Source organism: Nerophis ophidion, linkage group LG28 (genome assembly GCF_033978795.1).
Source record: "Nerophis ophidion isolate RoL-2023_Sa linkage group LG28, RoL_Noph_v1.0, whole genome shotgun sequence".
NCBI classification, from domain to species: domain Eukaryota; kingdom Metazoa; phylum Chordata; class Actinopteri; order Syngnathiformes; family Syngnathidae; genus Nerophis; species Nerophis ophidion.
The window spans coordinates 29,515,389-29,527,888 of record NC_084638.1 but is presented as its reverse complement, the minus strand read 5'-3'; the positions used below and the strand labels follow the sequence as shown (position 1 = coordinate 29,527,888).

Sequence of the window (12,500 nt, the reverse complement as noted above, 5' to 3'; positions counted from 1 at the left end):
CCTGTTTGGCTAAAGGTGCACTCTGGTGAAATTAAAGACTACATGAGATCAGAGTATATTAAATTATATTAATGATTCACACAATCAGGTGCATTAATTAAATAATTATCAATACCTTTAACTGCATCCAAAATAAAATAAAGATGAATATATTAACTTGTGTATCTCCTGCAGGGACACACTGTTGACAACTATAGATGTTTGTATTGATTCTAGAAATTAAAAAACCAATGTGTTGGGTGAATAATAGATGAAACAAGAATGAAAGACATAAGCAATTGGAACATTTTTTTACATCAGTCAGCTTTTTTATCATCTTTTTCAGGTCAACGTGAAATATTCATTTTTACTTCATTCTACATGCCGGCCAAGGAGTTACTACACACACACACACACACACACACACACACACAAGTGTAGTCTTGTTCAGTCAGTAGTGAATATTTAAGATATGAATTTTATTGAAGTTTAAAATGCAGCCTAATTGGATTCACTGCACTTTTTAGTGCATGAATATTAAAGGCCTACTGAAATGAGATTTTCTTATTTAAACGGGGATAGCAGGTCCAATCTATGTGTCATACTTCATCATTTCGCGACATTGCCATATTTTTGCTGAAAGGATTTGGTAGAGAACATCCACGATAAAGTTCGCAACTTTTGGTCGCTAATAAAAAAGCCCTGCCTGTACCGGAAGTAGCGGACGATGTGCGCGTGACATCACGGGTTGTAGGGCTCCTCACATCCTCACATTGTTTAGAATCGTAGCCACCAGCAGCAAGTGCAATTTGGACCGAGAAAGCGACAACTTCCCCATTAATTTGAGCGAGGATGAAAAATTTGTGAATGAGGAAAGTTAGAGTGAAGCACTAAAAAAAAAAAAAAAAAAATAAAATAAGAAAAGGCGACTGTAGTATGAGCGATTCAGATGTTATTAGACACATTTAATAGGATAATTCTGAAAAATCTCTTATCTGCTTATTGTGTTAATAGTGTTTTAGTGAGATTATAAAGTCATACCTGAAAGTCGGAGGGCTGCGGTGACCGCCAGTGTCTCTGAGAGAAGCCAAGATCACAGCTGCCTTTTTGACAGCTGCAGGAGGAGGTAGCATAATACACTCAAGTCTCCGGTAAGAGCCAACTTAATATCACAATTTTCCCATCCAAAAACTTGCTGGTTAACGTAGAAAAACATGTTCGCTTGACCGCTCTGGGTTAAAGCTTCATAACAAACAAAGAAACACCGGCTGTGTTTGTGTTGCGAAAGGCAGCTGCAATCCACCGTTTTCCACCAACAGCATTCTTCTTTGACGTCTCCATTATTAATTGAACGAATTGCAAAAGATTCAGCAACACGGATGTCCAAATTACTGTGTAATTATGCGATGAAAAGAGACGACTTTTAGCCGTAAGTGGTGCTGGGCTAATATGTCCGCTAAAACCCGAGACGTCTCAAACACGCGTCATCATTCCGCGACATTTTCAACAAGAAAATCCACAAGAAATTTAAAATTGCAATTTAGTAAACTAAAAAGGCCGTATTGGCATGTGTTGCAATGTTAATATTTCATCATTGATATATAAACTATCAGACTGCGTGGTGGGTAGTAGTGGCTTTCAGTAGGCCTTTAATAAGCCGTGCATGCTTTTGGTTTTTCAATGCAGAGTATTACGTTATTAATACATATTTATGTGTTATAAACGGCTGGTTTATCCGGGATCATTCTTTCATGGCAACCATTGCGAACAAGAGGATTTAGTGAAAAAAGTTTGTTAAAAAAGATTAGTTTAGTTTTATTGTTTTCATGTTTTGTTTTTTTAATGTTTTAGTGTTTAGTGTTTTTATACGTTTAATGGATCTTAAGGTCTGCAATAATGATTGATGATGATGATGATGACGATGATGATTAGTCCTTTAAAAAAAATCCGTTTGAAAAACACTTTTGGAAAAGACATCATTTAAAATAAAAAAGTATTATGCTTGAAAAACACGATACAGTATTTTTAACAAAAAAAAAAAAGGTTTACATTTTTTTAAACAATATACTGTAGTGCTTTTTTATTTCATATCGTATATATATTTTTTTACATGTAGTAATATATATATATATATATTTTAACTAATACTGTGTTTCATTGGACATACATGTAATAAAGCAGTGTTTTCCAACCTTTTTTGGGCCAATGCACATTTTTTTCATTGGAAAAATCCCGAGGCACACCCCTTGCAGAAAACATTTTAAAAAAATGAAACTCAGCAGCCGATATTGATAATAAAAAGTAATTCTTGTACTTGTTGGCTATACCGTATTTCCTTGAATTGCCGCCGGGGCGCTAATTAATTTAAAACCTCTTCTCACTCCTGCGCTTACCAAAGGCATGTGGTAAAAGTAAGCAGGCGCTAATTATTTCTAAACCTCTTCTCACTCCGGCACTTACCAAAAGCATGCAGTAAAAATTTGAGTCTGATGTAAGCTTGGACCTTAAATCCTTCTGAATAGCTCTTAATCTTCTTCCCTATATGCGATTTCAAAATACCGGTATTGAAATCCGCCTCCTCAATTTTGAAAATGATGACAGGGGAAGTGTCCGTCCTTTTATGTGTCTTTCCATTCGTCCTTTTTGGTGTCACTATAGCTGTCTTTTCTACATCTCTGCTGTCCGTCCTTTTGTGTCTTTCCTTCCGTCCTTCTTTGTGTCTCTTTAGCTGTCCTTTCTACATCTCTGCTGTCCATCCTTTAATGTGTCTTTCCGTCCATCTTTCATGTTTCTTTAGCTGTCTTTCTACGTGGCTCTCTGTCCGTCCTTTTATGTGTCTTTCCGTCCGCCCTTCTTTGTGTCTCTTTAGCTGTCCTTTCTCCATGCCTCTCTGTCCGTCCTTCTACATGTCTCTTTAGCTGTCCTTTCTACATCTCTCGCTGTCTGTCCTTCTACATGGGAATCTGTCCGTCCTTCTAAGTGCCTCCATAGCGGTCTTTTCTACATGTCTCACTGTCCGTCCTTTTGTGTCTTTCCTTCCGTCTTTCTTTGTGTCTCTTTAGCTGCCCTTTCTACATCTCTCGCTGTCCATCCTTTAATGTGTCTTTCCTTCCATCCTACTTTGTGTCTCTTTAGCTGTCCTTCTACGTGGCTCTCTGTCCGTCCTTTTATGTTTCTTTCTGTCTATCTTTCTTTGTGCCTCTTTAGCTGTCCTTGTACATTCCTCTCTACCCATCCTTTTTTGTCTTTCCTTCCGTCCTTTTTTGTGTCTCTTTAGCTGTCCTTTCTCCATGCCTCTCTGTCCGTCCTTCTACATGTCTCTTTAGCTGTCCTTTCTACATCTCTCGCTGTCTGTCCTTCTACATGGGAATCTGTCCGTCCTTCTAAGTGCCTCCATAGCGGTCTTTTCTACATGTCTCTCTGTCCGTCCTTTTGTGTCTTTCCTTCCGTCTTTCTTTGTGTCTCTTTAGCTGTCCTTTCTCCATGCCTCTCTGTCCGTCCTTCTACATGTCTCTTTAGCTGTCCTTTCTACATCTCTCGCTGTCTGTCCTTCTACATGGGAATCTGTCCGTCCTTCTAAGTGCCTCCATAGCGGTCTTTTCTACATGTCTCTCTGTCCGTCCTTTTGTGTCTTTCCTTCCGTCTTTCTTTGTGTCTCTTTAGCTGCCCTTTCTACATCTCTCGCTGTCCATCCTTTAATGTGTCTTTCCGTCCATCCTACTTTGTGTCTCTTTAGCTGTCCTTCTACGTGGCTCTCTGTCCGTCCTTTTATGTTTCTTTCTGTCTATCTTTCTTTGTGCCTCTTTAGCTGTCCTTGTACATTTCTCTCTACCCATCCTTTTTTGTCTTTCCTTCCGTCCTTTTTTGTGTCTCTTTAGCTGTCCTTCCTGTTATGTGCCTTTCCATCCATCCTTCTTCGTGTCTCTTTAGCTGTCCTTCTTCGTGGCTTTCTGTCCGTCCTTTTATGTGTCTTTCCGTCCTTTCTTCTTTGTGTCTCTTTAGCTGTCCTTTCTACATCTCTCGCCGTCTGTCCTTCTACATGGGAATCTGTTCATCCTTCTAAGTGCCTCTTTAGCTGTTTTTCTACATGTCTGTCTTTCCGTCCTTTTGTGTCTTTCCTTCCGTCCTTCTTTGCGTCTCTTCAGCTGTCCTTTCTACATCTCTCCCTGTCCACCCTTTGATGTGTCTTTCCGTCCTCCCTTCTTCATGTCTCTTTAGCTGTCCTTCTACATGGCTCTCTGTCTGTCCTGTTGCGTGTCTTTCCGTCCGTCCTTCTTTGTACGTGTTTTAATACCGAAAGACTTGTTACTTCAACAATAAAGTGTTGATTAAACAAAGTAGGTTTCTCTACGTTTACCCCACCTGAAGTTGTGTGTTTGCTCAAGAGATCTTCAGGGAAACCGCTAGTGAGCAGAATTTCAAGTGCAAGCCATGAAGGGGGAAGGACAATAATATTTGTGTTTGTATTCTTGTTGGGATGAAAGAAGAAGACTTTTCATCTGTACGATAATCTAATGCGGAGGCGAGCGTGAGGCGAAAGACGAGCGTGACCGGCCATCTGTAACGCGGCGTTATTGTTGTTAGCGCTGGCACGCCTTCGTGCTTTCTTGCAACAGCAGACAAATCAAAGTTGGGAAGCGTGAAGAAGGTTTGCTGGTCCTCTTCGAAACACTGCGGCCCTTGTGGTGCACGAGGGAGCACTATTTGGCATGTGGCGCGGGGCTGCTCGGACTGTGAATTCTACGTCTTCATAGCGGCAGGTTTTCACTCGGACTGGGCCGGAAGGTGCGTAAATAAAAGATGAGAGCCACAAGAAAAGTGGCTCGCCATCATCTAGCATTCCTGCACCAGCAGCTGCGCCATCATCCTTCATCAGGATCAACATGATGGACCACCAAACACCAAACTAAGGTGGTAGAAGGACAATACAGCCCACCTTTTAGCTAGATAAATCATGCTAATGTCAAACACTATCACTTTTCTCTAGGCAAAACTCATGAGGCACAATCATTCGTCTTCCAGATGGCATTTTCTTGCTGAAATAAGCAGGGGCGTCCATGATAACATATGTTGCTTTGCTGCAAAACCTGTATGTACCTTTCAGCATTAATGATGCCTTCACAGATGTGTAAGTTACCCATGCCTTGGGCACTAATACACCCCCATACCTTCACAGATGCTTGCTTTTGAACTCTGCACCTGTAACAATCTGGATGGTTCTTTTCCTCTGTGGTCCGGAGGACCAGCTATCCACAGTTTCCAAAAACAATTTGAAATGTGGACTCGTCAGACCACAAAACGCTTTTCCACTTTGCATCAGTCCATCTTAGATTAGCTCAGGCCCAGCGAAGCCGGACGGCGTTTCTGGGTATTGTTGATAAATAAATGGGTTGTACTTGTATAGCGCTTTTCTACCTTCAAGGTACCCAAAGCGCTTTGACACTACTTCCACATTTACCCATTCACACACTGATGGAGGGAGCTGCCATGCAAAGCGCTAACCAGCACCCATCAGGAGCAAGGGTGAAGTGTCTTGCTCAGGACACAACGGACATGCCGATGTTTGTACTAGGTGGGGATTGAACCAGGGACCCTCGGGTTGCGCACGGCCACTCCCTGATAAATGGCTTTTACTTTGCACAGTACAGTTTTAACTTACACATACGGATTAGGCGACAATCTGTAGTTACTGACAGTGGTTTTCTGAAGTGTTCTTGAACAAATGTGGTAATATCATTTACACACTGATGTCGGTTTTTGATGCAGTACTGCTTGACCGATCGAAGGTCACAGGCATTCAATATTATGTACAGTGATTTCTCCAGATTCTCTGAACCTTTTGATGATATTACGGTCCGTAGATGGTGAAATCCCTAAATCCCTTGCAATGGCTCATTGAGAAATGTTATTCTTAAACTGTTGGACAATTTACTCATGCATTTTTTCACAAGGTGGTGACCCTCGCCCCATTATTGTTTGTGAATGACTGAGTATTTCATGGAAGCTGCTTTTATACCCAATCATGGCACTCACCTGTTCCCAATTGGCCTCTTCACTCATGTCAAAAGGTAGGACAAAATGTCAGAGATTGGACAACAAGTCAAAGATTCGACAAAATGTCAAAGATTTGACAATATGTCAGAGATTGGACAACAATTCAAATGTAGGACAATAACATGTCAGAGATTTGACAAAATGCCTAACATTGGACAAATTGTCAGAGATTGGACAATGTCAAAGTCTGAACAAGATGTAAGAGATTGGAAAAGATGACAAAGAATAGACCCATTTTTAGACATTGAACAAAATGTCAAAGATTGCACAAAATGTCAGAGATTGGACAAAATATCAAAGATTGGACAAAATTTCAGTGAAATGATTAGACAAAATGTCAAAGATTGGACAAAATATGCGGGATTGGAAAAGATGTCAAAGACTGGACAAGATGTCAAAGATGGAACAAAATGTCAAAGATTGGACAAAATATGAAGGATTGGACAACATGTCAGGGATTGGACAACATGTTAGAGATTGGACAAAATGCCAAACATTGGACACATTTTCAGAGATTGGACAAAAAAAATCAATGCGTGCACAAAATGCCAGGAGATTGAAAAAGATTGAACAAGATGTGAGAGATTGGACAAAATGTCAGAGATTGGACAAAATTTCTGTGAAATGATAGGACAAAATGTGAAAGATTGGACAAAATGTCAAAGATTGGACAAAATGTCAAAGATGGAACCAAATATCAAAGATTGGACAACATGTCAAAGGCAGGACCACATGTCAGAGATTGGACAACATGTCAGGGATTGGACAATATGTCAGATATTGGACAAAATGCCAAACATTGGACACATTTTCAGAGATTGGACCAAAAAAATCAAAGAGTGGGCAAAATGCCGGGAGATTAGAAAATGTCCAAGATTGAACAAGATGTGGATGTTGGGCAAAATGTCAAAGATTGGACATAATTTCAGTGAAAAGATTGGACAAAATATGAGGGATTGAACGATATGTCAAAGATTAGACAAAAAGTGAAAGATGGAACAAATTGTCAAAGATTGAACACAATTTCAAGGATTGGACAAAATATGAGGGATTGGACGACATGTCAAAGATTGTACAAAATGTCAAAGATGGAACAAATTGTCATAGGTTGGACAAAATATGAGGGATTGGATGACATGTCAAAGATGGAACAAAATGTCAGAGATTGGACAAATTATTAAAGATTGGACAAATTATCAAAGATTGGACAAAATTTCAGTGAAATGATTGGACAAAATAAGAGGGATTGGACAACATGTCAAAGACTGGACTAGATGTCAAAGATGGAACAAAATGTCAAAGATTGGACAAAATATGAAGGATTGGACAACATGTCAAAGGCAGGATCACATGTCAGAGATTGGACAACATGTCAGGGATTGGACAATATGTCAGATATTGGACAAAATGCCAAACATTGGACACATTTTCAGAGATTGGACAAAAAAAATCAAAGAGTGGGCAAAATGCCGGGAGATTAGAAAATGTCCAAGATTGAACAAGATGTGGATGTTGGGCAAAATGTCAAAGATTGGACATAATTTCAGTGAAAAGATTGGACAAAATATGAGGGATTGAACGACATGTCAAAGATTAGACAAAAAGTGAAAGATGGAACTAATTGTCAAAGATTGAACACAATTTCAAGCATTGGACAAAATATGAGGGATTGGACGACATGTCAAAGATTGTACAAAATGTCAAAGATGGAACAAATTGTCATAGGTTGGACAAAATATGAGGGATTGGATGACATGTCAAAGATGGAACAAAATGTCAGAGATTGGACAAATTATTAAAGATTGGACAAATTATCAAAGATTGGACAAAATTTCAGTGAAATGATTGGACAAAATAAGAGGGATTGGACAACATGTCAAAGACTGGACTAGATGTCAAAGATGGAACAAAATGTCAAAGATTGGACAAAATATGAAGGATTGGACAAAATGTCAGAGATTGAACAAAAAGCCAAACATTGGACAAATTTTCAGAGATTGGAACTTTGAATACAGAGACATAATTTCCAGAGTCCCGCTATAATCGAGGGCACATGAGAGCGGTGGTGCACATGTGTGCTGTGAGCGGGCAAACAGCGGATTTTTTATTTTTTTTATTGTTAATTTGAACAACAATTTAATTTTGACGGAGTGCATTTATTACAAAAAAATATTAATGTTATTGCAAGCATCTAGACTTCAATTTCACAAGTGTATTTCAACTATTTTGAGACTATCAGTGTGTTTTATCTGATTATTCGATACTTGGATAAACTAATCGATGGATTACTCGGTGATGAAAATCATTGTTAGCTGCGGCTCTAAATTTGGCAACAAAAAAAAGATAGCAAAATTACAGCAAACTCCAAAAAATGTATAAACAGTAAGTTACATAAAGACAACCAAAAAAAGAATTTAAAAGAAAAGTTGTTATTTTTTAGTACCATCTGCTGGATGTGGAGGGGCACTGGCTTAGTTGCCCTAAATATTTAAACTTTTTTTAAGCGCATATTATTCGACTCTTGGCAAAGTACCTGTACTTGTTTAGGTCCAAAAAAATTTACCCAGATATTCCCTAACAAAAGCAAAAAAAACAACAACTTAGTACTTTAAAAAGTCAATCTTTTTTTGATGTACTGTAGTTGTTTTTGAGAGAGATTTCAAAACTGCGGAGCAAGTTGTGTTCATTTGTGGGTGTGTGAATTATTCAACAGCGTGTTGTGTCGTGTTGTGTCGCACAAAGTGTGTCGCTCTTTGATCAAGCAGCGTACACACACAGTATACACACAGTACACACACTGCATACACACACAGTACACACACACACTCAAACAAAGCAACTCAAGGGAGCTGCTACCGGTTACAAAATGAACACGCGTCAAACAACGCTAGCTGACTGGCTGTTCGCTTAAAAACGCTTGCAAGTTTTAAAACACCATCTGGAGAAAATATGAGCTCACAAATCAACTGTACTTCAGCAGGAAAATCTAAATCAGAAGTGTGTACATTCACTCAAGGCAAAGGGAGTCCCGTTAAGCACTTTTTCACATCTGATACCATACCGCTTGTCAAGCATTGAGTATTGGCCGATACCGATATTGATCCGATGTGATATCGGCACGAATCATCATACGATCTTGTATTGTTTCGTAGTGGGGAATGTTAGCAAATGTTTGATCAAGTGAAATGAGTTCAACAGAGACCAATGAAAGGTATGAAAAACATTAACCTTGTGACATTTCAACCAATATTCTTCTGGCATTTTTATTTTGTACACATTAAGGAATGTGTGCAAAGTTTGTAAAACAAATAGACTATTGCCCATTGGTGCATGTTTTGAAAAGTGAAATTTGATCAAAAATGTTATTTTGTATTGATTGCCAATGCTTGAAGAGTTGTGTAGTATTTAAATGCTGCAGTGATTTATTTAATTGGACAAAATGCCAAAGGTTGGACAAAATGGCAAAAGTAAGACAAAATGACAAAGGTAGGACAAAATGGCAAAGATTGATCAAAATGTCAGCAATTACACAAAATGTCAGCAATTACATAAAATTTCAGCGATTAGAAAAAATGTCAGAGATGGGACAAAATGACAAAGGTAAGACAAATGGTAAAAGATTGGACAAAAATGCCGAAGATTGATCAAAATTTCAGCAGTTATACAAAATGTCAGAGATGGGACAAAATGCCAAAGATTTGACAAAAGGCCAAAGATTGGAAAAATTTCCAAAGATTGGAAAAATGACAGGGATTGGACAAAATCTCAGGGATTGGCCAAAAATTCCAACGATTGGAGAAATTGTCAGAGATTGGAAAAAAATGCCAATGATTGGAGAAATTGGCAAAGATTGGACAAATTGGCAAATATTGGACAAAATGTCAGAGATTGGACAAAATGTCAGATATTGGACAAAATGTCGAAGATTGTAAAAAAAATGCCAAAGATTTTGGCAAAATTGGCAAAAATTTAACAAATTGGCAAATATTGGACAAAATGACAAACATTGGGTAAAATGTCAAAGATTGAACAAAATGTCAAGGATTGATTGGACAAAAGGTAGAAAATTGATCAAAATGTCAGCAATAACACAAAATGTCAGCAATTACACAAAATGTCAGTGATGCGAAATTATGTCAGAGATTGGACAAAATGATAAAGGTAAGACAAATGGTAAAAGATTGGACAAAAATGCAGAAGATCGATCAAAATGTCAACAATTACACAAAATGTCAGCAATTAGACAAAATGTCAGAGATAAACAAAATGTCAAAGATGGGACAAAATGCCAAAGATTGGAAAAAATGTCAGAAATTGGACCAAATGTGAAAGATTAGAACAGATGCCAAAGATTGGACAAAATGACAAAGATTGGAGGAATGGTATAAGATTGATCAAAATGTCAGCAAATAGACAAAATGCCAGCAATTAGACAAAATGTCAGAGATGGGACAAAATGTCAGAGATTGGACAAAAATGCCAAAGATTGATCAAAACGTCAGCAATTACACAAAATGTCAGAGGTTGGGGAAATAATGCCAACAATTGGAGAAATTGGCAAAGATTGGATAAATTGGCAAATATGGGAAAAAATTACAGAGATTGGACAAAATGTCAGAGATTGAACAAAATGTCAAAGATTGTACAAAATGACAAAGATTGGAGAAATGGTATAAGATTGATCAAAATGTCAGCAATTAGACAAAATGTCAGAGATGGGACAAAATGTCAGAGATTGGACAAAAATGCAGAAGATTGATCAAAATGTCAGTAATTAGACAAAATGTCAACAATTTGACAATATGTCAGAGATGGGACAAAATGTCAGCGATTGGACAAAAATGCCGAAGATTGATCAAAATATCAGCAATTAGAGAAAATGTCCGCAATTAGACAAAATGTCAGAGATGGAACAAAATGCCAAAGATTGAATAAAATGTCTAATATTGGACAACGTGTCACAGATTAGAAAAATAGCCAAAGATTGGACAAAATCCCCAAAATTTGGAAAAATGACAGGGATTGGACAAAATGTCAGCGATTGGAAGAAAATGACAGGGGTTGGAGAAATTGGCAAAGATTAGACAAATTTGCAAATGTTAGACAAAATGTCAGAGATTGGACAAAATGACAGGGATTTGAGAAATTGGCAAAGATTGGACAAATTTGCAAATGTTAGACAAAATGTCAGAGATTGGACAAAATGTCAGGGATTAGATAAAATGTAAGAGATTGGAAAAATTGTTGCTGATTGTAAAAAAAAAATGCCAAACATTGGAGGAATTGGCAAAGATTTGAGAATTTGGCAAATATTGGACAATATGACAGAGATTGGACATATGTCAAAGATTGGACAACATATCAGTGAAATGATTGGACGCAATGCCAAAGATTGGACAAAATGCCAGAGATTGGACAACATGTGAAAGATAAGACAAAAAGTGAAAAATTGAACAAAATGTCAAAGATGGGACAAAATGTGAATCTTAACATTTTATGGCATCTTTCACATGTTGTCCCATCTTGACATTTTATCCAATCTTTGACATTTTCTTCCATCTTTAGCATTTTGTCCAGATGTCAAAAATTGGACAAATGTGTAAGATGGAACATTTTGTTCCATTTGTCCCATTTTGTCCAATCTTTGACATTTTGTTGCATCTTTCACATTTTGTCCAAACATCAAAAAATTGACAAAATGTGAAAGATGGAACAAAATGTCAAAAATTTGACAAAATGTAACAAAATATCAAAGATTGGACATAATATGTGGTGAAATTGCAGGAAGTGGTTAAAATCTGCATTTATTGGAATGATGTGAAACATCGGGAAATTCTGGAGGGAATGAAAACGTTAAAGCTGTACTTAAACAGGTTTCAAATGCTTTACTTATGGAAATCTTATATTCATAAATACTTTGCAAGAAATAATTCCTGGCAGAGAGGCTCGGAACAAATTGACGGCAACAAAGGCGGGATTACTCTACTTGTTAATTTTACAAACTTGCAGATTTGTGCACTTTGTAGGGAAATGTAGGGAAAAAAGCCACTTGATGTGGACAAGGAAAATGCACTTTTGTCCGGACTTGCTACAAATCTCAACAATTAAGCTCCTGTTTGTTTTTATCAGAAATACAGACGTGTTCAAGTTGAAAACCAAATGATTTATGAACATGGTATCATGTACGTGTTTATGAAAGCGTATACAGTACAGTATACCGTACAGTATATAGTACGGTGTACAGTACATACAATTGTGTTGCACTGCTGCTCATAAAGTGACAGCCCGCTCCATCCTGCTCCTTCACTTTTCTGCTCAGAGCTAAAAATAAAAAAACAATTCATAAAATTGCACTGGGCTGCAGATGACTGCAGTACGCAACCATGACATGCACATTTCATATTTCTCTTATGATAAAGCAGCACATGCATCGAGTTATATCTCCAATAAGGCCACTATATTAGGTA

General features: G+C 37.8%; 1 protein-coding gene across 1 annotated transcript in view; it reads right to left on the bottom strand.

The window, feature by feature from the left end:
- The window catches only part of fstl4 (follistatin-like 4), a 495,615-nt gene that overhangs the window by 478,622 nt on the left and 4,493 nt on the right, over positions 1-12,500 (bottom strand). The window lies entirely within an intron of this gene.